Genomic DNA, 22608 nt, shown 5'->3' on the forward strand with positions numbered 1-22608 from the left:
CCTCACCTCTGAGAACAGGCCGCAGGTATCGTGTTTAGTCACTGCCGGGTTTCATTTTCTTGTCCTTTGACAGAGAAGTGAAAGGGTGCTGGGTGGGTGCCTCGTTGTGAAGATACCTTGAAAGAGCTGTCGCATTGATCACAGTATATTTTCTTTCTTGTTCTGCAGTGAGGCAACATTGGTAAGCGGGACACCGAACGACACGCACTCAGAATAGGCTGAAAGAAGAATAAACGCAGAGGTGAGTAAAACTGGACATTGGATCTCCGTTGTTAACAATTTTGGAACGTTTGAGCGGCCATTTTTTCTTGTAACGATGAAAAACGTGGTTAACTGTTAGTCTTGGAAATGTTACCACAAGATACTGTGGATTCTTCTGGCATAGTCAATCAAAGCGTGAGGCCTAATTAGCATGTTGATGACACAGGAAGTTGTCATACAGCCACTGAATTCAAAGACAAAACAGAAGGTAAAAGGAGATAGTAAACGCAGAATCAACAAACTAACACTCGGACCTCACTAAAGTAGACCAGAGGGTTACAAGTAGTCGAGTGGATCTCTGGAGTCTCCAAAGCAATTCCCAGCAGGTCGTTTAGTGGGGTGGGCCCTGAATTATTGACAACTGAATTTGAAACATGTCCCTTTTGTGCTCTGTATTTTTAACCTTAATTGGGAAAAACACTGATCGATTTCTCAACAATGACAGTGAAAGCTCTGAAGGTCACCCATGTCATTGGGGCAGTCCCTGCTTTGAGCTTGCATTTAACTTCATCAGGAATAATCTAAGAGTATTTGCTTTTTCCAGATATTGTGCTTTAAAAGTTTTTTCATGCAAGATGATGCTCTTGTGTAGGGCACACTGTGAACTGAGACCCATATCTATAATTTTTCCACACATCACAGCAAGCCACCTTGCTGCACTACGGGCCGAACATCGCACCTGCCAAAAACAATCCTCAGAGGCATTTCTCTCTTTCTATGTGTGTTGCAGAATCCATCACACATAGAAAGAGGAAAAAACGAAGGATACATCTCACCTAAAGAGGTGTAGAATTTCGATGCATTGCCAGTCTACCATTAATGGCAAATCTGGAAATGTGTCAAAATCCATGAGTGGATGCTTGGGAACGCCCATGCCCCACCCATGGACTGCCTCTGTGGGGCATAGCTACGCAAGGCAGTGATTTGCGCTGCCTTTCATTACTCCAGATTTATCAAGCCATGCAGGGCCACACAAGGTGGCCTTGAGTAGCTAAATAAATCTCTCTTAGTTTTTGAGTCACCCAAGCACCCCCTTGCATACAGCAAGGGTGACACAAAACCTTGATAAATCTTGGAGTATCCTTTGAGTATCTCAGCAAGTTCAGTTTGTGGGTGGGTATTTTTGATGGGGATTGAGACCTCTGGTGTTGATGTTTAAGGCAGTGTAAGTTTCTGATAGTGCCTGTCAGTGGGGCATAACAGTGTTCAAGCGACATGCACTTTCAGTCTTTGGCCTTTCTGCAGAGTTCACAGTGCTATAGCAACATATTTAGCAGTGGTATGTGTGATTCAATGAGACAGTGTTTTAAGGGGGTAAACAGATGTTAACATATTTACAGTAACAAATGAAATTAAAATGCAGTGCTTTCAAGGGAGTGTGTGGGTTATGTGTGTGTGGGGGGCTGGGGTGGGGAGGTCAGGGTGAGACTGGCCTTTTATGTTATCAGACATTTCCCCAATGGGTTTGATCTCTCGGAGACTGGTTTTGGATGCCCATGGCCGCTGCTGATGCCTCTGTCACATTACCCTTCTCTCTGAGATGAATTGCAGCAGGCAAATGGAGATTCAGCTGAGAGAAGTAGCAGGATGGTGGGAGAGCAAGAGATCAAAAGGGGAGAGGAGAGGACGATGAATGAAAAGAGACAGATTGCATGAGGAGACAAAGGGGGTGGGACTGGTTTGAGCATTTTTGCCACAGTTGCTTTTGGTTTCCCTCACTGGTCCTGGTGGGGCAGACATTAAAGCAGAGGAGATGAATGGAAGAACATGCAAAAAGAGAGAGTGAAAAGACGATACTGAAGAGCAAAGAGATGACCTATGAGAGATGCAGAGGGATGATTTCAGAATGATATTGAGGAGGTGTAAGTGTCTAACAGAGTGGGAGACTTCAGAGGGTAGTGGTTTTAAGGGGGGTAAAGGGTAGTAAAAGGCAGCCATATGTGGGGTGCGGAGGGCCCCAGTGCCACTGCAGCAGCTGCACTGTAAGATATGTCAGTGGAAAAGACTGCGCTCACTCTTTAGACGTGAGGCCCACACGATTGCTAGTGGTTTATCGAGAAGCAAATCCTGCCCCTACTGCTGTTTTCATCAGTCACGTGGGTTGCATGCAAAACAAGGGGAAATATTGTGGAGATGCATTGCCAGCAACCCTGTTTGTCCTGAACGAGGCCATTGCATCATCTGTTTGCTATAGTTTGCCTATGTTCTCAGCCAGTTCTCTACTCACGAGGCCTGACTGCAGGCTACATTTTGAATAATTTATAACAAAATGGTGGTCAAGTTAGCATGTCAACAGCGTTTACCTTTCACTGAAGGAACCTTTCTGAGCTGAAAAATGTAGGTCTCGTGAATATAGACATGCTTGTAATATACCACCACAAACTCATTTGCATGTCTGTGATCACTGTTCTCATGACAAGGAACCACAAACCAAGACAAACTAAGCGTAGAAAAGTAGACTCTTTGGCGTTTCTGAGACACTGTACAAAAGTGCAACAGCCAAACTCCAACAATTCTATGGCACTGCGAATGCAAACCATTAATCACTAAATTATATCCTGGAAATGCCACCAGGGAGAATCCCTTGAGTGTGGTGTTCTGGACAGGTGACATCAGTCAGTTTTGTCGACCAGGCAAAGCTTAATTGGAGCGTGGGTTTCAGGTGGAGTTCTTCAGCACTCATTTTTGGGGCCTATGTTTTATTTTTATTTTACCTGTATCCTGCTCGTCACCAAAACTGAATCATTGAGCTTAGGTTCGCAAAGACAGAAAAAGTCCTTTGTTTGATGCTTACTTTAGCCTTGTCATTCTAACGTTGAAAGCCCATCTATGTTAAACCCTGAATGTGCTTGAAAGAAACAAAAAGAAACACACGTTTGTGATTGCCATCACATTCAACGTTGCCCACAATTTAGGAATGAAGGGTAGCATGTGTATGTATGTAGGTATGTATGTATATATATATATATATATCTATATATATATATATATGTGTGTATGGATGTACCAGACATCTCTATAACGCAAACGTAGCCAAGCCGCTGAGTTCTTTAAAGAGGTGCGTTTTCAAATTTTTCCCAAATTAGAGCAGTTTGGAGCAGTCCTGCTGGATAAGGGGATCTTGTTCCATATTCTGGGTACATAGATGGAAAAGGCCTGGGTCTTTGTGTTTTTTTTCTTTTTCACACTTCTTAGTCTGGTTGTGTCCCAGCTGCGGTTTTGCTGAGAACCAGCAGAGATGGTGAGGTTGTATGGAAGATCAGCAGGGGTTGCTGGTCACGGTGGCTTAGTAAAGGATGCAGCTGCATCTGAAATGGTGGACGCCGGCAAGTGGAGCCAGTGCAGTCCCGCCAGGGTGGGGGTGACTTGATCATGTTTCTGCAGACTGTGGCTGAGAGGTGCTGCGTCGTTTAGAATGCGCTTACGGGGTGCCAAGGTGAAATCTTGGAGGCATTCTGCAGAGTATTACCCCATCCAGATGCAAGAAAATTCAGATGCAAGAGCATGAGGGCTTGAACAGCGTGCTGGAATGCCCTGTCCTGAAATGATTGTTAGGTATGGCTCTGGTAGAAAGCCTCTATCATTTAATCTCATCATCCACTGCAACTGCATAGCAACAGTTGATAACTAAACTGGTTACCCAGTGTTGTGATGTTATAAAGGTTTTTGAGGCCAGGCTGACAGGCCTCCCTCAGAGCCTGTCAACGCAGCTCTCCTTTTCTGCCTTGACTGAAAGCAGAGAACACAGCTGCAGGAGGCTGAAGGAAGGCAGACAACTTGGTGGGGGTTGGTCGAGGATGGCAGGTTTTTTTTTTGTAAACTTTGGGACAGGGATACGTAACGGAGGCCCATGACACTGCGTAGCAGTTGAAAGCAAATGATTTTGGGAGCCATACGTAACATTTTAGATCCGTAAAAAGTGAATTATGGGGATGTTTTTCACCTCGGGGTTCTGAGTGACATTAGACAACTCAAGCTTCACTCTCATTGTGTATTTGATGTCACTCAGAACCCCTGATGAAAAACATCCCCGTAATTTACTGTTGCGCATCTGTATTTCTGTATGTTGCACACAACTGTATGGGTGGGACAGGTCAGAGATTCAACGATTACCAGAATGGGAAGTGATGGCTGATATGTATGCATGGAATTGGAAGAGAGAGATTTGGGGGTGGGATGAAATGACTTGTGTCCCCAGAAGGCATAACACAGATGATCCGATTTTCAGTGATTTTATCTTCTTGTATGTCACATCTTTAAATATATTAATGTTTACAGGTGAGGAGCTGCAAAAGGAAACTTCATCCTCTAAGATCCAGATTTTACCCATTGGAAGATCAATGTAGACAGCTTTTAGTCTGACCTTTATGGGCCCAGATAAGATGGATTTATTTTGAACCTGTGTGTTCTCCCGCCATTTGAAGAGCTACTGTTGTGTCATGGGTGGTTTTTGCAAAAGTATTGTTCCATCTTGCTTCTTCCATTGATTGCTATATGATCAAGTGAGTCACACAAAATGCAATTGAGGAATGGACTTACTGACATGTTGACTTAAGGAAACATGGTGGGTAACAGCAATAGACTTTTGCGAGAAGGGACAACATTGGTCCCATCTCATATAACTGACTCTTAGTCAGCTAAGAATACATTCGCAGTTGAATCAAAACATTGGGAATGACTTGTAAACTCAGATGATCCTATTTCAGAAACAAGGTCTAGGGGCTGAACACTGATGAAATTGGAGGTCATTAGGGTGCACTTTGCAAAATTACATAGAAGCAAGAGTTCTCACTCTGGAGTCATGTGTCAGTTCATTGTGCCAAGGAGCCAGTGAGCGACCTGAGCCAATTTACTGCCACATTTCATTGCTACACGTGTCAGGAGTGACTGAGAGCTGCTGCTATAACAGATGAATATTGTGTTAATGACAGGATGGGGAAGTTATTTATTTATGGTCTTCAGTGTGTTCAATCCATTTCCGCCAAACACAGATTTCCGGTCGACCTCCTGCGGACTGCGACCTTTAGACCTCATTAAAGGCGTGGGCTGCTTCTAGGGTTGTAATGATCTCTTGTACCTCCTGAAAAGCCACCAGCCTGTCTGGCCGAAGTTGGACAGGGTCCAGGAGCAGTCACCCATCAGGTGCATTGAAGAGTGTAGCACTGTTGCTCTCAAGGCTGAAAGTTGCAAGTGCACGCCTTAGGCCAGCCGCATGCAACTGTGGCTTAATTGTTTCATGACACCATATCGTCTGTATTCCAGGGTAGGTTGCATCACCCTGTTTATGTTTGTAAGGTGCAATATATAATCACCTTCTCCATGGGTCTAAATGGAAAGCCACAGCTCACATGAACGCTGGTGATGCAGGTGTTGACCCGAGACATTATAAGGGAAAAAACAACACTTAAAAGAAACAACAACCAATATTGATGCATTTTTGCACTGTAAATTTCCATAATGGTGGAAATACAATTTTTCGTGGGTGTACCCTCAGTGCCATAAAGATATGTCAAGGAGTGGCTCTGAAGCGTAATAAAGTAATTTTATTGAAGATTGTCCGTAGGAATGCTCGCCCCCTTCTTTTGTGATAAAAAATATATTTTCTCTTTTATTGACCTTTTGTAGGGCACAAAAAGGTCCACGGAGCCGTTGAACCTGTACTGACAGCTTGAGGCAGCTTACTTTGTGGGGGGGGCAGGGGTGCATTTTTTTGGCTGTTTAATGCTCAGTATGTTTAACTGACTCAAAGGTGCTCTTGGTGTTGACTTTAAAAGAATCAAAAGCAAAAAGTGTAGTAAAAATAAGCAGAGCTAATAGCAACAGAGTACCGTGAATAGGGTTAATGAAAATCCCAGGTTGTAAAGAGCGCCCATATTCTCACAGCATTCCATTACTATACAAATCCTGGAAAATACACTATATAATGCACTTAACATAAATCTGCCCAACCGCCTCTCGAACCTGTGAAACTCAGTCTGTATCCAGATCTGTGCGGCTGGCAATAAGTCCCTTCACTTGTCCTGCAGTCGAAGAAGTCAAAGGCAAATTCACCTTTCTCCATGCAGGTATTGCAGCTGTATAAAATGTGTCTTTTAGTGTGAGATATACTATCTCTTCGGAATACTCTGGTCCTTCTGCCTAGTTTCTGTGTAGTCCTGAGTTCACGAAATAAATATTTTATCTGAGTAATGTTCGGGGGATTTGCTCTAAATTCAACAAACTAGTCACCCAAAAGTGAACAGGGGTTCCTAACACAAACTAGAGAGGGTGCAAGTTTGGCAAGAGAAATCTAAGCAGCCTCTCTGGTGCCTCTGGTTTCCAAATAATGCAGCTGTAGGAGCTGAGGCTTTATGACTTCTGCTCCGCATGAGATACCACACTGATCAGTTTACAGCTACTCATTCATTAACTCACATGTGACCAGAGGCAGAGATGATTGGAGCTGACTCAGAAGTCATGACTGTGATGGGTAAAATTGAGGGAGACGGGTAAAGTATGATGGACACTGAAAAGGTCCACGCAAAACTCACAAAATAGGGAGTACTTTAAGGAATGGAGAGTGTATAGTTGGGGCATGTGGTCTGGAATCGAGGACAGTGGGTAGTGCAGAAGCCCACTGTTTGTAGTCGTGGCCCGCTTTGCTCGAAAGTAGCGGGGTGGGTGCGGCATGGGGACAGGAGGATAGGCAGGGCACCTAAAATTTCATGAAATGAAATGTAAAAAAACAAAACCACTTACCTTTTTGGCCCGGTCCCGTGCCGCGCTCTTCTTCCCTCCTTCCCTCCTGGCTGCACACACAGACACAGGCTCCCAGCCTGCCCTGTGGCCAGTCCTGACGCTGCACAAAGCAGCGTCAGGATTGGCTGGAAGTGCCCTGGCTGGGCTCTCCCAGCAGACCGGGAGCCTGTGCATGCTCTCTCAAGCCCGACAACTGTATTGCCGGCTGGAGAGAGCCTACTGCACATATATGTTTGGCCGGCCTGAGCCTGCTTCACACCGCAGCCCTGGTCTCACAGATGCTACTGGACGCCGCCACCGTGCACCGTGACCTGTGGGCACCACACGTCACATCGTCATCCTTCTCACTAAAGCCCCAACACCATCAACGCCGGCACACCTGACTTCATCAGCCCGAAATTCGATCCGTAAGGCTTGTGACTTCAAGGGCCCGATGACTCCTGCACCGACTCTGGAACTGACACCACGACATCAGCGACGCCGCTCTCTGGAGCTCACTGCAAGGATCACAATGCCCTACAAATCCAAGGTACTTTTTGAGGGTCTTCCTGACACTGTAGCTGGCCAGTGACGCCGCAGCTTGCCTGAGCTGTTGCTTTTGTTGATCATGACGCAGTGATAGTCCTAGGTGGAGCTATCGACTTCATGGAACTGTATTTTTAAGATAAATCTTCATATCTTTAGCACTGTATGTTGGATGTGTCGTTTAGATCTTGTTTTACACCGACAAATATTGGCAATTTTTCTAAAACTGGTGTGGTGTCCTTTTGTGGTGTTTTCACTTATTACTGTGTGTTGTGTGCAAATGCTTTATACATTGCTGCTGAAATAAGCCTGACTGCCCGTGCCAGGGGTTATCTAAGCGGGTATCTCCCTTATCCTGACTATAGTGAGGGTCCCTACTTGGACAGGGTGCAAACTGACTTCCAACTAGAGACCCCATTTCTAACAAGAGCGGACCCAGATTCTCCCATATGTCACAGATGCTTATTGACCTAGGGCTGAATGGGGTCCCCTGAAGGATCAAGGATCAGGGGAGGGGGGTGCTGCTGAAGGGTTGGTGACCCCCCCCACTCCAGGCTGCAGGGTGTGCTGTGGCTTTCACTATGTTTCTTGGCCGACCGAACTGGACGGAAATGGCTGTAAGGTTAGAAAGAGCATAGAAAGCACCTAATTTCACCAGGGTGCCGGAGAGAACTAGACCTTTTACAGAGCAAAACAAAGAGGAGATATGACATGCACAGTATTCACTTAGTAACAAAAGTGAGAGACAGGTAATGGCTGAAGAGTTATGTCACATTGTTGGAAAATGGGTTATTGGTAGGGCAGGTAGGTGCCTACACCTAGCAACAAGCCACAAACCTCCACAAAAGTACAGTTAGGTCTCAGTAAATTAATCCCAGCTCTACCCTTGGTAGCTTGGCATCGAGCGTCAAGGCTTAACTTAGGAGACAAAGTGTAAAGCATTCAAATATCACAAAACAGTATTTAAATAAAACACAGAAAACAGTTTAAAAATCCAAAACCAATTTATAAAAATAGCTTATATTTTTATCTTTAAAATGACACAAAAACGATTAAAATCGGTTCAGGGGAACCGGAGATATGAATTTTTAAAGTATTATTATTTTCTAGCGCATAGAAACAAAAAGCGCCAATCGGGTCATCTGGTTGCACCAGGACCGGGACAAGGTCAAACTTTCAGGCCGACCGCGATGGAGCCCTGCTCGGATACAGGTCGCGGGAAGCCTCGGTTAAAAAGTTACCTTCTGACTTAGTCTTTATTTTGAAGTTTTTCTTCACCGGGACGAACCTGCCAGTTGGATCCGACCTCCTGGAGCCCTTGTCCGGATACGCGAAGTCGGTTTCCTCGGTGGTGATTTCTACCTTCGGACTTAGTCGTTTTTTCGAGATGAAAATCCTTCGACCGGGGTAAACCTGGATCTTGATCCGACGTCCGTGGAGCCCTTCTCGGATACGATGGCTGGAAGGTCCCGGTCAACTTTTTACGTTCGGACTTAGTCTTTTTTTCTGATGTTTTTCTTGACCGGGACGAACCACGAAGTCAGGCCGGGTCGCGGTTGAGGCAAGCCGGCTAGAATTTCCGCGTCGAGTCGGTCACTTTATGGAGCTTTTTTCTAAAATTTCTCCAATCTTTTCCAAACTTCTGGGGCTTCACCCAGATGTTCTTTTAAGGTTCTTTTGGGGTCCACAGCTCACCCCAAGGGTCCAGAAGTTCTGTGATGGTCCTTGGGAAGTGCGGACTTCAACTCCCAGAGTGCACCTGGCGCAAACTCCTTTTTGGCCACTGGGCAGTGGTCAGCTGGTCACTTTTTCAGGAGTTGGTGCAGGGGACTCTGGTTAGCAATTTTTCACCTGTAGCAAACGGGGAGTCCCTCCTTGAACCAGTGGAAGCCAGGCAAAGTCCTTCTTGTGGTGAAGCCCAAGTGTGCAGCTGGTGCAGTCTTTCTGAGTGCAGGGTCCAGGTGCAGGCCAGGGGTCCAGCAGGGCAGTCCTTCTTCTCCTTGTAGTTCTTTCTTCTTGAAATTTGGTGGGGATCTGAGGCGTGGGTGCAGGTCTGCCAGTTTTATCCTTGCTCCTGGGTGAAAAGCAGGGGGGCCCTGGTCCTCCAATCAGGGACAGGGTCGTCCCCCTGTGATGACCACTTCCTGGGAAGTGTGGCAAAAATCCATCCCAGAAGGCAACAGTCTCCAAAAATCCAAAATGGATGAATCTGATTTTTAGAGGAGAGATCTGGCTGAGCCCACCCACTGGTGTGGCTAAAAATCATAAACACACTCCTCTCCTGCCCTCTCCTAATCTAATCAAGGGGGCACCTAGCTGTCTGGGGTTGCAGGATGTGGGGGTGTTGCTGGGTGCTCCAGATGTCCTTCTCTGCCTTTGAAGACCAGTTTGGCAGCCCTCCCCCTTCCTGCTTCCCCATCTGCTGAGGGGAGATTCTCTCCCCCAAGCACATTCCTTTGTGTGAAGTCAGGCCACTTCACACCTCATTAAAGGAGCCTGGCAGAAGCTGCTGCAGGCTGGCCAATCAGAGCACAGCAGCAAAAACAATGCAGAGCTGAAATTGGCAACTTTTTAGGTAAAGTCTAAACTTTTTACCTGCACTAGTTATATTAAATCCAACAACTGGAAGTTGTGGGATTTATTATAACAATCAATTTGATACCAAATTCTTGGTATGTAACATTTAAGGAGACTTTAAAATTTAAAATAAAGTCTGCCCATTCTAGCCTATGAAGGCCATTTACTTCAATGAGGGAAAAACGAATTTGGCTGTTTTTACCTCACCAGGGCTTATAAATCTATTTTTATAAAGTCCCTGCTTATAGTTACATGGCACCCAGCCCTAGGGGCACATAGGGCACACCTTAGGGGTGACTTATATGTAAAAATAAGGTAATTTAAGACTTTGGAAGTACCTTTAATTCCAAAGTCGAATTTGCATATAACTTTAATTTAAAAGCAGCCAGCAAGGCAGGCTTGCTTTTAAAATGACACTGGGCACCTCAGCAATGCACCTAGGTGTGCACCACCTATGCTGTGGTCCCTAAACCTACATGCCCTACCATATACTAGGGACTTATAGGTAGGTTAACTTAGCCAATTATAATTAGCCTAATTTGCATATCCATTTTACACAGAGCACAGGCCCTGGGACTGGTTAGCAGTACCCAGGGCACCATCAGAGTCAGGAAAACACCAGCATAAAGTGGAAAATGGGGGCAAAAAGTTAGGGGGCCTCTGCAATCAGCCCCAGTTTCTCACACAACCCCCCCCCAGCCCACACGCCCAGGAGACTCAGCCCAACCCTGGGAGAGTCTTCCTGGCTTGTTAGGCGAGGAAGACAGTGCAGAAAACTGGCTGTCCCTTTGCAGGGCCTACTCTGCCTTATATCCTCCTGTCAGGGTCACTCCCTCTGGGTAGTGAAGCCATCCCAACAGTAAAAGGACCCAACCCAAACTGAAACTTCCCTCTAGGGGGGTCTTCCTCCTCTCTCTCTGCCAACTTGGGTAGTGAGGTGCCCACCTCCCCTACTCCTAACTTTGCTAGGGCAAGACCTAGTTTACCCAAAGAGGTCACCCAACACTTGAGCAACCCCACCATGACCAACAGGGTCAGGGGGCCTACTTTGCTATTGGCCTTGGGGTCTGCCTCCCAGGCCAAGTACAGTGCTGCCTGGAAGGCTAGCACCCAGCAGAGGCTACTGACAGCTGTCAGTACCCAGAACCACACCCTAAGCTCTCCACTGACAGGTGGCTGAGCTGCTTTAGGGGGATCTTTGGGGTCCTGGCACCCCTCTTGCTGTCTAGAGTGGGGGGCTACCACCTCCTGTGGCAGACACCCTCCTTCCACTCTCCCTTCTGTCAGTGCAGGGGCAACACCCTGCATCTGGACAGCTGCCTGACTACTCAGGACTTCCTTGGGGTCAGGTGAGGCCTCACCAGTGCCAACTCGGGGCTCCCCCCCTACTGGGGCAGAAGGCCTTTGGCTCCCTGGAACTCTCTTTAAGAGTGGCCTACCCTTCCTTTTCTTCTTTCCTTTTCTTGGGGACCCCTGTCTCCTAACTGTAGGGACTGACTCCCCAGGACTTTGGGTTGGGGGGGCGCCCTGGGCGACCACCCCATCTGTGACCAGACTCACCTCTGGGAGGTCATTGCCCAGGATACAATCTAGGGGAAGGTCAGCACTGACTACCACCCTAATCCAGTCAAGGATACCCTCCCTCTCTAGGGGCACTATGGCTACAGGTTTGGAGGTGACCTCCCCTGTGGCTATCCTGACTTTCTTTGTCTTTCCTGGGACATACATGTCTGGGGTCACTAACCGGTCACTCACTACAGTGTGACTGGCACAGGTGTCTCTCAGGCCAGTGGTAGGGATCCCATTCACTTGAATGTGGTGGAAGTGCCTACTCCCACCCTCAGGGATCACCAGCTTACCATCTGGTCCTGTCTCCCAGCACAATGCTAGGAGGACTTCATCATCTGAGGAATCCTCCTCTATGGCTACACTGGACAGCCCAGTGCTAACCACTTTCTTTGGACAGGCTGCATCTCCTCTGAAGTGACCTGTCTGCTGACAGTCAAAGCAAGCCCTACTGTCCAAGAGCTTTTTTAACCCTGGGTCTCCCTGTCTCTGCATGTCAGATTGGGAGTGGGATTTACTCTCCTCCTTCTTAGGGTTCTGGGGTACAGAGGGAGTCTCTGTGGTGGGCTTACCACCTCCCTCCTTAGGTTTTTGGGGACCTGTCCCCCCCTTCTTGGAGTCTCCCCCCTGGGACTTGACAACCACCCTGGTTCTCAACCACTCATCAGCTGCCTCCCCTAGCTCTCTAGGGTTGGTCAGCTTAGAGTCCACTAGATGCTGGCGTAACCTTTCTTGGATACAATTGGTCAAGATGTGCTCTCTCATGATCAACTTGTATAACCCCTCATAAGTATTTACTTTGTTGCCAATAATCCAGCCCTCTAGTGCCTTTAGTGAGGTGTCCACAAAGTCAACCCAAGACTGGGTACTGACCTTCTGGGTGTCCCTGAACTTCATTCTATATTGCTCTGGGGTCAGACCAAACTTCTTGACTAAGCACCTCTTCATACTAGGGTATGAATCTGCCTCCTCCCCCCTTAAGGTCAGAAGCCTATCCCTCCCTGAGTTGGGGACCAACTCCCACAAAAGGGAACCCCAGTATTGAGGCCTAACCCTTCTCATTTGGAGTGCCCTCTCAAAGGCCCCTAGCCACTTATCTATGTCATCCCCCTCTACATAAGCAGGAACCACCCCCTTGGGTAATCTGGGGCAAACTCCCCCACCCATGGACACCTCAGCTTCTTTATCGCTGCTTCCATCTTTTTTTTCTTTGCTTGCCCACTTCTTTTTTTCTAGGGCAAGCTTATCTGCCTCCAAAGCTATGTAGGCTAGCTGGGCTTCCAGCTCTCTTTCCCTGATGGATGGGTTCTCTCCTCCTGAAAGGACCCTCTTCCTACCACTAGCTTTGGGTCTGCCCCTAGTGACTGTATCCAGTGAGGACCGTTCCTCCTCTTCCTCACTTGGGGTCTGATGCCTTCCCTCCCCTGAGTGGTTAGAGTTAGCATCTTCCTCTTTTTCTTCCTCCTCTGGAGCTTCCTCTGTCTCTACCTCTTGGGCCTCAGCCCATGCTGTCAGGGATTTAATTAGGATTTCCTTCCTGAGATTAGTGGTTGCAGGCAACCCTCTCTCAACACACAACCCCCTAAGATGGACTACTGTCAGTGTAGGCAGGCTAGCCAGATCAAGCTCCATGGTTCCCTAGTTTTGTGTCAACAAAAACTTTTTGCAAAAATTGGTAACAGGAATTTAGAAAAATTACAAAAATTCAATAATTGAAATTAATCCAAATTAATTAAAAAAAAAAATTAAAATTAAAAATTAAAAACAATTTTTGCACTAGGACAATTTAAAGGATTTTTAATTTGTTTTATCTAAAACTGTAACGTGATATTGAACACAAGTACAGGATCCCGTCGCTGCTTCCAATTATGTTGGAAAATGGGTTATTGGTAGGGCAGGTAGGTGCCTACACCTAGCAACAAGCCACAAACCTCCACAAAAGTACAGTTAGGTCTCAGTAAATTAATCCCAGCTCTACCCTTGGTAGCTTGGCATCGAGCGTCAAGGCTTAACTTAGGAGACAAAGTGTAAAGCATTCAAATATCACAAAACAGTATTTAAATAAAACACAGAAAACAGTTTAAAAATCCAAAACCAATTTATAAAAATAGCTTATATTTTTATCTTTAAAATGACACAAAAACGATTAAAATCGGTTCAGGGGAACCGGAGATATGAATTTTTAAAGTATTATTATTTTCTAGCGCATAGAAACAAAAAGCGCCAATCGGGTCATCTGGTTGCACCAGGACCGGGACAAGGTCAAACTTTCAGGCCGACCGCGATGGAGCCCTGCTCGGATACAGGTCGCGGGAAGCCTCGGTTAAAAAGTTACCTTCTGACTTAGTCTTTATTTTGAAGTTTTTCTTCACCGGGACGAACCTGCCAGTTGGATCCGACCTCCTGGAGCCCTTGTCCGGATACGCGAAGTCGGTTTCCTCGGTGGTGATTTCTACCTTCGGACTTAGTCGTTTTTTCGAGATGAAAATCCTTCGACCGGGGTAAACCTGGATCTTGATCCGACGTCCGTGGAGCCCTTCTCGGATACGATGGCTGGAAGGTCCCGGTCAACTTTTTACGTTCGGACTTAGTCTTTTTTTCTGATGTTTTTCTTGACCGGGACGAACCACGAAGTCAGGCCGGGTCGCGGTTGAGGCAAGCCGGCTAGAATTTCCGCGTCGAGTCGGTCACTTTATGGAGCTTTTTTCTAAAATTTCTCCAATCTTTTCCAAACTTCTGGGGCTTCACCCAGATGTTCTTTTAAGGTTCTTTTGGGGTCCACAGCTCACCCCAAGGGTCCAGAAGTTCTGTGATGGTCCTTGGGAAGTGCGGACTTCAACTCCCAGAGTGCACCTGGCGCAAACTCCTTTTTGGCCACTGGGCAGTGGTCAGCTGGTCACTTTTTCAGGAGTTGGTGCAGGGGACTCTGGTTAGCAATTTTTCACCTGTAGCAAACAGGGAGTCCCTCCTTGAACCAGTGGAAGCCAGGCAAAGTCCTTCTTGTGGTGAAGCCCAAGTGTGCAGCTGGTGCAGTCTTTCTGAGTGCAGGGTCCAGGTGCAGGCCAGGGGTCCAGCAGGGCAGTCCTTCTTCTCCTTGTAGTTCTTTCTTCTTGAAATTTGGTGGGGATCTGAGGCGTGGGTGCAGGTCTGCCAGTTTTATCCTTGCTCCTGGGTGAAAAGCAGGGGGGCCCTGGTGCTCCAATCAGGGACAGGGTCGTCCCCCTGTGATGACCACTTCCTGGGAAGTGTGGCAAAAATCCATCCCAGAAGGCAACAGTCTCCAAAAATCCAAAATGGATGAATCTGATTTTTAGAGGAGAGATCTGGCTGAGCCCACCCACTGGTGTGGCTAAAAATCATAAACACACCCCTCTCCTGCCCTCTCCTAATCTAATCAAGGGGGCACCTAGCTGTCTGGGGTTGCAGGATGTGGGGGTGTTGCTGGGTGCTCCAGATGTCCTTCTCTGCCTTTGAAGACCAGTTTGGCAGCCCTCCCCCTTCCTGCTTCCCCATCTGCTGAGGGGAGATTCTCTCCCCCAAGCACATTCCTTTGTGTGAAGTCAGGCCACTTCACACCTCATTAAAGGAGCCTGGCAGAAGCTGCTGCAGGCTGGCCAATCAGAGCACAGCAGCAAAAACAATGCAGAGCTGAAATTGGCAACTTTTTAGGTAAAGTCTAAACTTTTTACCTGCACTAGTTATATTAAATCCAACAACTGGAAGTTGTGGGATTTATTATAACAATCAATTTGATACCAAATTCTTGGTATGTAACATTTAAGGAGACTTTAAAATTTAAACTTAAGTCTGCCCATTCTAGCCTATGAAGGCCATTTACTTCAATGAGGGAAAAACGAATTTGGCTGTTTTTACCTCACCAGGGCTTATAAATCTATTTTTATAAAGTCCCTGCTTATAGTTACATGGCACCCAGCCCTAGGGGCACATAGGGCACACCTTAGGGGGGACTTATATGTAAAAATAAGGTAATTTAAGACTTTGGAAGTACCTTTAATTCCAAAGTCGAATTTGCATATAACTTTAATTTAAAAGCAGCCAGCAAGGCAGGCTTGCTTTTAAAATGACACTGGGCACCTCAGCAATGCACCTAGGTGTGCACCACATATGCTGTGGTCCCTAAACCTACATGCCCTACCATATACTAGGGACTTATAGGTAGGTTAACTTAGCCAATTATAATTAGCCTAATTTGCATATCCATTTTACACAGAGCACAGGCCCTGGGACTGGTTAGCAGTACCCAGGGCACCATCAGAGTCAGGAAAACACCAGCATAAAGTGGAAAATGGGGGCAAAAAGTTAGGGGGCCTCTGCAATCAGCCCCAGTTTCTCACACATAAAGCTGCAAGCTTGGAGAACTCAATTTTAGCCCATTCTTACAGAAATGGACCAGCTTATATAAGGAATGCAGTTCTAGCAGTTATACCTCAGCATTTGTCTTTCCTTCCCTCTTTACGCAGGTAATATGCTTTGTCACCCATCAGTAGCATATGTAGCTCAATGTAAATGAAACTGTGCAGTACAATGCAAATATGCTAGTCAGTGGAGTAGCATAGGTTCTGGATTATTATTTGGGATGAATGATCACCCACCTCAAGCAACAATCACAGTCCTTGTTAGGGTGAACCCTCAAAGTCACAAAAATAAACATCAGCTCAACAATCTGGTAGCTACTTCACAGGGCACACAGACTTATTTTATGGCAATGTGTAGTGCATTTATGTAGTACAAAAATAGTAATAAAGTCAAAATGTAAAACATTGAAATTTCCAAATAAAATGAGACAGATAGTGTAACATTTTATAAACAAAGTGACACCAAAACGACAAAAATTCAATAAGGGGAACTGGAGAAATTATTTTTACATTTTAAAGTAGAAATAGTGCCAAAAAGAAGAAAGTGCCAATGAAAGTCAGTGGTCGCAGTGGTCCTAGGTGCAGTTTGAGGCTTACTGAGAGAGTATGGGCCTAATACACCAACCAGGTTCATCCTGGTAAAATATTTTGCCTTCTAACTTAGTCCTTTAAGTTCCAATTTACTACAAGAGTGCATTTTTAAAGCCCCCAGGATCTCAGGGAAGGGCGCTTAGAGACTCGCAGGGTATCAGGCAGAGACCAACAACAGGATGCAATCTAGGTCCAGTTGCTAGTGGTCAATGGGGTGTATCCAGGAAAAAGCCTGTCATACCTTGGTGTGTCCGTGTAGCTGGAACAGGTCAGCCTTGGTGTCCTCCTATTTGTCCCAGGATACAAGAGGGAGGAGGTCCAGCTTTTCAAGGCTCTTCTCAAATCACAGACAGCAAGACCGTTCCTAGTCTGTTCTTTAGCAGGTCCGGGAAGTGTTCATATGTGGGTACTTGGAGGTACCACATTATGGCTGGCACTAGCTGGTGGGCTTGAGCGATTCCTGGACATGTCCTATCTATTGAGGTAAAAGTTCCTCTGGTCAACCCTATCCAGTTTGGGCATTTTCAAGATTGTGAAAGTCTTCAGCCACTCTAAGGGCACGGGGGTGGTTGTGTGGCATGTACTATGGTAATCCTACTATCCTCCCACACCTAACACTCTAATCCAGTTTGAGGCAGCCACTGTACTGACAACAAACCCATAGACAGAAGTCCAGTAGGACAAAAGCAGGGTATCTCAGCAACCAGACAGTGGATCCACAATTTTTTTTGGCATCCTGTTCTTTTCTGTTTCAAGTGTGCCTCAAATGTTATATGTGACCCCAGCATACCTGACAAGAAGGACTTGACACTCAAGCAGTATTTGACACTGTGTTGTCAAAAAGGTTGCCCAAGGCACCCAACTTCCATATTGTACAGAATTCAGAGGATTGCTGCCCATTCAGGTGCGTTTATTGTTTGCTTCCATGAGACTTTGCACACCTATTCAAGGGTAATCTCCGGTTGGGAGCTTGCAGAGGCTAATGTTAATTAGCCTTCTGAAAGTTCAAACAGGTAAAAGATAACTTTTTAAACGCAATGTAGGTTAGTATATATTAAAAATCCGGCTCCACCTTTGAATGGCTTGTTAATTACTATAAAAAATAGTTGTTTATTTTTCTAGCTGGTCTCTTTCCTGAGGTACAGTATCTGTATTTAATATTGTTTTCCGGTGTTTCTCTTTAAGCCTGTCAACTTTTCTATTGGTGTAAATAGCTATTGGGACATAGGTGTTATATAAACTTGCTAACTTCAAATTCCTACATGTCCTACTGTAATACCATGCACCCTGCCTTGCGTGCCTACAGAGGGCTGACGTATTACAATTTTAAAATAAGGTTTTTAAATGTCAAAAGTAGTTTAATTTGTCAGGTTGCAGTGCATGGTTTGCACTGTTACAGTAAGGCTACAGTGGTAGGCCTAAAGTCATGTTTGCACTGCCACTGTAGTGGACTTTACAGTAGGTGCTGCTGTTCACTAGTGGTATTTGCTTTGAGGGCTCGGTGCACCTTGTACCATATACGTGGGACTTATAGGGAACTAGGAATATGCCAATTTGACCACGTTAAAAGGTGTACCACAAGTACTTTACTACTAGATATGAGCGGTAAAGCACACAGAGTTCTAAAGCGAGCAAGAATAATCCAGTAAGAGGTGAAAAATCAGATGTGATCACGCGGAAAAGTTTGATTTCCTACAGTAAATAAAATACTCATTTTAATATGTTATACTATAATTGTACTTCCTGAGTAAAATACAGCTATTCTTTTTAAACCAGCATCATGATACTCGTTGCGGCAGTTCTTCTATAGCAGTGGATTCGATGTAATAGCTCCCTGAGTTCAAAGTAGCAATAATGGCAGCAATCATGAAACGAGGCTTATAGATCCCAAAATAGCCAATGAACTGTAACTTTTAATATCCTGATGGAGCTGAAAGCTAAACCAGGTGCCTTTGAGGGTTGTTCTGCCTCCACGACTACTGCAGCAGTAACCAGCTGACAGCCCATGTCCGCCTCTTGCTCCCTCTGGGGGTAAAAGGGTTTTGCACTGTATCTGTTGTTGATTTATGAGATAGGCACCTTATTCAATAACCAAGGTCCCAAACATTGTATTATTATAGTGCTGCCCTAAATCTGAGGTATACTGCAATACGAGCCACCCGTTCACAATTATTTCCCCTTAGTAAATAGAGCTTTATTCCCACATCTCCTGCTGTTAGCTTCAGACTTTGAGTTGCATCGTGTTATGTAATAATAACAACAGCATTAATAAGTGACATTTATTATTAATAATTTGCAATGAATCCATTTTTTATAATTATAAATATACATATAATACAATAAATACAATAATAATACCAGTAACTTTATTTCTTATGGAGCCCATGCCACACTTCCATTTATTTAATTGTTTAGTTATTTATTTGTTTGGCCAAATACTGGATTTGTGATTGAATACATTTCATAGCGCTGCTTCAACTGAAAGAGACAGCCTTGACTATAAATCAGTCTTCTTTCCAACTGAGACATCTAAAATGGGATACAAAACTGAAATGGATCAGCCAAGGATCTCCTGTAGTTTAATTTACCAGACCACACATGATTTTGGAGCTTCTGCTGGCAAATGTTCTAGCCAAAAACAATCTTTGAAGCCTGAAGCCTCCAAATTTGCCATATTTTTTGCAGAAGACAGAAAATTTGTCTGTAACAAAAATACCACATGACCTGTTCGCCGCCTCTGCTGAAGACTCTGCTAAGTCCTTAACCACGCAGTCTCCAGCAGCAGAGTGCCTGGAATTGGTGCAGACCGCTGTATGGAACTCTCTGCTCTACCTGCGTCGGACAACCTGCGTCCCCTGCAATACACAAGTCAACGTGCATTGTGGGTGGAGCAGAAGAGTCTGGGGGGGTGGATGGTTGTAGGGCCAGATGAGTCATGGGGGGAAGGACACAGTAGACAGGAGGTGGAGGGGCAAGAGAGGTACCACAGGGAAGCAGGAGGTGGTGACACAGAGTAGACATGGCGGTGATGAGGATGTGACAAGCGACAGGGAAGCAGAGGGAGAGGATGCAGGGGAGGGAGACGAATGACAAAATGCAGTGGATGGTGGGGGCAGGAGTGAGGACCAAGGGCCTGCAGATTTTGCATTCTGCAGGGGGGGACACTAAAACATATGAAGCGAGCTGCAGGCTATTTGCACAGGAGCAGAATCTGTGTATTTACACAGCAGGTGAAAGAGAATGTTAACTCCTCTGCTGGACTGTTGCTCATCCTACTTTTGTTGGCTCCGTGAAAGTGCAGAGGCAAAAAAGAGGAAGAGTCTATTTTATTTAAAAAATTGAATTTCTGCGAGTACTTTTGCAATAACCGCAAGATATTTACAAAAGTGCTGTTTCCTCGATTTTTTTGCAAATTTCAAAATCTTGCTGTTCTGTGGGGTCTTATTTAAAATAGTTCCTTGTCAAAAGTCACTTCATATTCCACCAAGCCGTCTTTTATTTCTAGAGAAAAAGTTAGTCCTGGCCATCGTGATTTCGGAACAATCCTCTGAAAAGGCAGATTTTTTTCTTAAATGATGCCTAAATTAGAAAGTTCGCAAAGTCATGTCGCAGTGGGTTCCATAGTCATTCTAGAGATTTAGGGGGTCATTCTGACCCTGGCGGTCTTCAACCGCCAGGGCCACGAATGACGGAAGCACCGCCAACAGGCTGGCGGTGCTTCCTTGCCCATTCTGACCGCAGCGGTAAAGCCGCGATCAGAAAACCGGGGCCGGCGGTTTCCCGCCGATTTAGCCCCGGTTGGGCGAATCCGCCATGGCAGCGCTGCAAGCAGCGCTGCCATGGGGATTCTGACCCCCTTCCCACCAGCCTGTTTCTGGCGGTTGTCACCGCCAGGAAGAGGCTTGTGGGAACGGGTGTCCTGGGGCCGCTGGGGGGCCCTGCACTGCCCATGCCACTGGCATGGGCAGTGCAGGGGCCCCCTAACAGGGCCCCAGCCAGCTTTTCACTGTCTGCTTAGCAGACAGTGAAAAGTGCGACGGGTGCAGCCCTCCTTCCCGCTGGGCCGCCGCCCGCCAGAGTAGGAATGAGGGCCTTAATCTGTCCGGGTTCGCCTTGTTGGATTTTAAGATTCACATCAGATTGTAGGAGAACCTAAAGGCATTTTTGACCTTTGCCTTGAATTTAATACAAAGTACCTTGAATGTCCTTCTTGTACTCAGAACCACTGTAGTTATTAGACAGTTGGTATGAAGTGATATTATTTTTTTAATTTGAAATAGATTTTAGCTTCTTGATTTTTGCAATATTTGTAATTTCATAATCTATTTATTATTTATTTATTTAATTTGTTTTGCAGTTTCATATAGAGCAGTTGTGGCCCAGGAATGATGGATTTTTTAACAAATGATGTGTTTGCAGTTGTACAGCAATAATGCAGTAGTACATATATCCACCTCAGAAGCAATTACAGATGCAGTAACTATTTACAACAAGTAGAGCACAGACAATTAAAGGACAATGATACAGGATTAAAGTAGAGGTTTGTCAAAATGTATATAAAGTAGTCCTGGGTGGAATGTTTAATTCCACTGGAGGAATTTGGTAATTTCGCCTTACTCTTGTAATGTGTAATTACTTACAAATTCCACCTCTCCACTGGTGGAATTAATCTGCAGTAAATTGTTGTTTCTAAAGAGGACTGGAAGAGGGAGCAGTCCCTCTATGTATAAAAACCACTGCAGAGTAATGTTTCATCTTCAGTGGTTCTTAAACATAGAGGGCCTGCCCCCTGTTGCAGCCCTCTTTACGATCCGCCTCAGAGCGTACCCCTTGCTCCCTTACATACTCTACAGTAGTTGCTGTAGAGTATGTAAGCGTGCCAAGGGGTATGCACTGCAGAGTGATATGCAATGGTTTCTGAATATTAGAAACCACTGCATACCACTCAGCAGCGGTGCCCTCACATACTCTGCAGTAATTACTGCAGAGTATGTAAGGGCTACGAGTGCTCCTTTCTTCACATAAAATGAATCCTTACATCCATTTTTGGATGTGAGGGTGCATTTTGCTCTAAGAAAGTGGCACCAAACACCCACTCTGCCCCGTTGAAGAATTTTACAGAATCTCACAGAATTTTAATGTAATTCCATGGAATCAAACTCCGCCAATACCTCCCACACTAATATAAAGGACCACTGTAGGTACAAAAAATGATTTACAAGTGTGCGGTGTGAAAAAGGATACAAAGTAATAAAAAGCAAGTACATGATCAGGGGAAAACATAAGAAGGCGGAGTGGCATCAAATAGAGTCCTAGGAAGATGGCTGTGACCGTACACCAAATTAGAGTGTTCTTCTTTGTTGAAAGGAATTTATAAGTTACAAGAGAACTGATGATGCGAAGGGCAGAGGTAAGTGAGTTCTAAATTCTAGTCTCACAGTTTGAAAACAGTTGAGCCATTGCGTGCTCTTCTTTGAAAGCCAGAGGTGCTCTGGAAGAAAATTCAACACGGCATAGGCAGTGTTTAGTTTGGTAAAGAATGAGTACCGATGCTCACAGCTCTGCTCAGAAGCCAGCGGCTGGTGCAATTAAATGTTGTTGTTTCCAATACTATGTCTGTGTAGTCTTGCATACACCTCATATCTCTTTAGTCCACTACCAGATATTCCCTGTTCCTTTATCTCTACTATCTACCTTTATGACACATTTTCTGTCTTTTTCTTTCTCCTTCTTTCTGCTTTGTGTTTTTTTCCCTCTCTTGCTCTCGGTTAATGCTTGATGCAGAAAAAAAACTGCAGTCCTAAAAATGAGTTCCAGCGGCTCTCACCCACAACCACCGTCTCAGGTTAACCATTTAATGTAGACATTTTCAACTGTTCGATCAGGTAGATAGGCTATGTGTAAGATTTTGTGAGTAGAACAGCCCATCTAGTAGTTTGATTTAACTTCATTGGTGCATCAGTAAGATGGAAGT

The 22608-nt window shown here is 45.4% G+C and overlaps 1 protein-coding gene across 3 annotated transcripts in view; it reads left to right on the forward strand.

Annotated features, from left to right (window-relative positions):
- Window positions 1-22608, forward strand: part of ATXN1 (ataxin 1) — a 1071340-nt gene that overhangs the window by 305786 nt on the left and 742946 nt on the right. For all 3 annotated transcript variants that reach the window (XM_069218776.1, XM_069218777.1, XM_069218778.1), the window contains exon 3: window positions 169-241. The gene's annotated coding sequence lies outside the window, so the exon portion shown is untranslated. The remainder of the gene's footprint in view (window positions 1-168; window positions 242-22608) is intronic.

This window comes from Pleurodeles waltl, chromosome 2_1 (genome assembly GCF_031143425.1).
Source record: "Pleurodeles waltl isolate 20211129_DDA chromosome 2_1, aPleWal1.hap1.20221129, whole genome shotgun sequence".
In the NCBI taxonomy this organism is placed as follows: Eukaryota; Metazoa; Chordata; class Amphibia; order Caudata; family Salamandridae; genus Pleurodeles; species Pleurodeles waltl.